The sequence below is a fragment of the Schistocerca gregaria genome, chromosome 4, assembly GCF_023897955.1.
Source record: "Schistocerca gregaria isolate iqSchGreg1 chromosome 4, iqSchGreg1.2, whole genome shotgun sequence".
NCBI lineage: Eukaryota > Metazoa > Arthropoda > Insecta > Orthoptera > Acrididae > Schistocerca > Schistocerca gregaria.
The window spans coordinates 250,922,412-250,926,421 of NC_064923.1; positions in this window are offsets into that span (position 1 = coordinate 250,922,412).

A 4,010-nucleotide genomic window follows, 5' to 3' on the forward strand; every position below is an offset into this window, starting at 1 on the left:
ATATAATGGTAAGACAGAGATTTAGGAACCAGGTTTTAAATTGTAAGACATTTCCAGGGGCAGATGTGGATCTGACCACGATCTATTGGTTATGACCTGTAGATTAAAACTGAAGAAATAGCAAAAATGTGGGAAATTAAGGAGATGGGACCTGGGTAAACTAAAAGAACCAGAGGTTGTACAGAGTTTCAGGGAGAGCATAAGGGAACAATTGACAGGAATGGGGGAACGAAACACAGCAGAAGAAGAATGGGTAGCTTTGAGGGATGAAGTAGTGAAGGCAGCAGAGGATCAAGTAGGTAAAAAGACGAGGGCTAGTAGAAATCCTTGGGTAACAGAAGAAATATTGAATTTAATTGATGAAAGGAGAAAATATAAAAATGCAATAACTGAGGCAGGCAAAAAGGAATACAAACGTCTCAAAAAAGAGATCGACAGTAAGTGCAAAATGGCTAAGCAGGGATGGCTAGAGGACAAATGTATGTAGAGGCTTATCTCACTAGGGGTAAGATAGATACTGCCTACAGGAAAATTAAAGAGACCTTTGGAGATAAGAGAACCACTTGTATGAACATCAAGAGCTCAGATGGATACCCAGTTCTAAGCAAAGAAGGGAAAGCAGTAAGGTGGAAGGAGTATATAGAGGGTCTATACAAGGGCGATGTACTTGAGGACAATATTATGGAAATGGAAGAGGATGTAGATGAAGATGAAATGGGAGATACGATACTGTGTGAAGAGTTTGACAGGGCACTGAAAGACCTGAGTCGAAACAAGGCCCCCAGAGTAGACAACATTCCATTGGAACTAGTGACGGCCTTGGGACAGCCAGTCCTGACAAAACTCTACCATCTGGTGAGCAAGATGTATGAAACAGGTGAAATACCCTCAGACTTCAAGAAGAATATAATAATTCCAATCCCAAAGAAAGCAGGTGTTGACAAATGTGAAAATTACAATCAGTTTAATAAGTCACAGCTGCAAAATACTAACACGAATTCTTTACAGACGAATGGAAAAACTAGTAGAAGCTTTCCTCGGGGAAGATCAGTTTGGATTCCGTCGAAATGTTGGAACACGTGAGGCAATACTGACCTTACGACTTATCTTAGAAGCAAAATTTGGGGAGCAAAATATATGATGATGGTCGAAGTAGAGAGGATATAAAATGTAGACTGGCAATGTCAAGGAAATGGTTTCTGAAGAAGAGGAATTGTTAATATCGAGTATAGATTTAAGTGTTAGGAAGTCATTTCTAAAAGTATTTGTATGGAGTGTAGCCATGTATAGAAGTGAAACATGGACGATAAATAGTTTGGACAAGAAGAGAATAGAAGCTTTCGAAATGTGGTGCTACAGAAGAATGGTGAAGATTAGATGGTTAGATCATATAACTAATGTGGAGGTATTGAATAGAATTGGAGAGAAGAGGAGTTTGTGGCACGACTTGACTAGAAGAAGGGATCGGTTGGTAGGACATGTTCTGGGGCATCAAGGGATCACCAATTTAGTACTGGTGGACAGCGTGGAGGGTAAAAATCGTAGAGGGAGACCAAGAGATGAATACACTAAGCAGATTCAGAAGGATGTAGGCTGCAGTAGGTACCGGGAGATGAAGAAGCTTGCACAGGATAGAGTAGCATGGAGAGCTGCATCAAACCAGTATCAGGAATAAAGACCACAACAACAACAATGTGATCAAAAGTATCTGGAGTGTCAGATAGACCACCTGAGACAAAGCAACTCGTATTCCTGTTGCTAATAAGGCGAGTACACCATTCATTTGTTATATATTTTTAAGAGCCTCCAAAAGGACCGACTTATTTACAGATATCTGTGTAGTTACTAACTATCGACCATTACATCGATCCTCGTATGGAACAGGCTTTTGTTTGTTTTGGTTAGTATAGCTCAGTGTCGGATAGACCGCCAGAGACAGAGAACCTCTTGGTCCTGCTGCTAATAAGGAGAGTACACCGTTCGTTTGGTATATATTTTTACAAGCTTCCAACAGGCTGCATTGGCTTCCATCACACTGCTTGAGGCTGCTGCCAAGGGGCATCACTGTGGGGGGCCTGACGTGGGGATGCGAGAGACGTCGAGCACGTCCCACATGTTCCCCGATCGGTTCACTGCTGTGGCCGCTCCAGGTACTGCCTGCACTGAGGTTGACCCCTCGCCTGTGGTCGAGTGGGAGACCATTTCAAAGTCTGGCAAGCAGCGTAAAACTTTCCGAGGGGCCGATTGTAGGGTCTCTCCAGTTCGTTTGACGAACAGGTTTCGGGCGATACCTGTCGTTGACGATGTCGCTGAGCCGGATGCAGTCGTCCACCCTGTTCCAGAGGAAGCTTCTCTGCCCGCAAGGTCTGGGCATTCCAAGAGGGTGGGATTGCTGGTAGTTGGGAACTCTAAAGATAGGCGCGTAATGGGTCTCCTTAGGAACATGGCTGCCAAGGAGGGGAAGGAAGCCAATGTGCACTCAGTGTGCATACCGCGAGGAGGCATTCCGGATATGGAAAGGGTGCTTCCAGATGCCGTGAAGAGTACAGGGTGCAGCCAAATGCAGGTGGTGGCTCATGTCGGAACCAATGACGTGTGTCGCTTTCAATCGGAGGAGTTTCTCTCTGGTTTCAGGCGGCTAGCGGAAATGGTACAGACTGCCAGTCTTGCTTGCGAGATTGAGGCAGAGCTCACCATTTTCAGCGTCGTCAATAGAACCGACTAGAGTAGAGGGTCTGAATCAGAGGCTCAGGCAGTTCTGTGACCATGTAGGCTGCAGATTCCTTGACTTGCGCCATCGGGTGGTGGGTTTCCGGGTTCTGCTTAACAAGTCAGGAGTCCACTAAACACAGGAGGCGCCTACATGGGTAGCAGGGGCTGCATGCAAGGGACTGGGCGGTTTTTTTTAGGTTAGATGATCTCAGGGAACCACAGAAAGGGCGTCCGTCTAAATGGGGACAGGTAAAACACAGAAAGTTAGTTGTAAAAACCGATCGATATTGTGGTTGTAAACTGTCATTGCTGTGTTGGGAAAGAAAGAGAGCTCCAAGCCCTAATAGAAATCACAGAAGGTCATATACACTCCTGGAAATGGAAAAAAGAACACATTGACACCAGTGTGTCAGACCCACCATACTTGCTCCGGACACTGCGAGAGGGCTGTACAAGCAATGATCACACGCACGGCACAGCGGACACACCAGGAACCGCGGTGTTGGCCTTCGAATGGCGCTAGCTGCGCAGCATTTGTGCATCACCGCCGTCAGTGTCAGCCAGTTTGCCGTGGCATACGGAGCTCCACCGCAGTCTTTAACACTGGTAGCATGCCGCGACAGCGTGGACGTGAACCGTATGTGCAGTTGACGGACTTTGAGCGAGGGCGTATAGTGGGCATGCGGGAGGCCGGGTGGACGTACCGCCGAATTGCTCAACACGTGGGGCGTGAGGTCTCCACAGTACATCGATGTTGTCGCCAGTGGTCGGCGGAAGGTGCACGTGCCCGTCGACCTGGGACTGGACCGCAGCGACGCACGGATGCACGCCAAGACCGTAGGATCCTACGCAGTGCAGTAGGGGACCGCACCGCCACTTCCCAGCAAATTAGGGACACTGTTGCTCCTGGGGTATCGGCGAGGACCATTCGCAACCGTTTCCATGAAGCTGGGCTACGGTCCCGCACACCGTTAGGCCGTCTTCCGCTCACGCCCCAACATCGTGCAGCCCGCCTCCAGTGGTGTCGCGACAGGCGTGAATGGAGGGACGAATGGAGACGTGTCGTCTTCAGCGATGAGAGTCGCTTCTGCCTTGGTGCCAATGATGGTCGTATGCGTGTTTGGCGCCGTGCAGGTGAGCGCCACAATCAGCACTGCATACGACCGAGGCACACAGGGCCAACAGCCAGCATCATGGTGTGGGTAGCGATCTCCTACACTGGCCGTACACCTCTGGTGATCGTCGAGGGGACACTGAATAGTGAACGGTACATCCAAACCGTCATCGAACCCATCGTT